This window comes from Lupinus angustifolius, chromosome LG07 (genome assembly GCF_001865875.1).
Source record: "Lupinus angustifolius cultivar Tanjil chromosome LG07, LupAngTanjil_v1.0, whole genome shotgun sequence".
In the NCBI taxonomy this organism is placed as follows: Eukaryota; Viridiplantae; Streptophyta; class Magnoliopsida; order Fabales; family Fabaceae; genus Lupinus; species Lupinus angustifolius.
The window spans coordinates 7,193,162-7,193,737 of NC_032015.1; positions in this window are offsets into that span (position 1 = coordinate 7,193,162).

A 576-nucleotide genomic window follows, 5' to 3' on the forward strand; every position below is an offset into this window, starting at 1 on the left:
TTTTTTGCTCTGCTAGGGTTTCACCCCCTTTCATTTCTCATATTCGGTTTGCTCTTCCATTGCCATGGAAGACTAAATTTCTGGACTAAGTTCCTTTGGTAATGTATCACAACTCTTGAGGTTTTGTTATAAATGCATTTTCGGTTTCTTTATTGTTGATTTCTTCTATCTTTTCTGAATATGGTTTGCTTAATGCCATTGCTTAGAAACTGGTTGGTTGAGTTTATCTTCACTTAGTTGATTTACTCTCCCTAGTGCATGAATGCTTAGTTCGTGTGAATTTGTTAATCGTTTCATACCTTTACTGATTTCGCTTAGTTTGATGTTTAGGTTCTGGAACTTTGAATTGATTATCACTTAGTTAATTGATTCTCAACAAATTCGGAAGTTAATGGTTGGAATCTGAAAATAATCTTTTGAAACCGAGGATTGAGTTGTGAACAAACAAACCAAATGGATTTAGCCGTTTTATTACATTGTTTAACTACTGTTTCTGAATTTGATTTATGTTCATACTATCCAACAACAAAAACCCCCTTGTGTGTGTGTAAGTATAAGGTGTTTTAAACTTTGCTT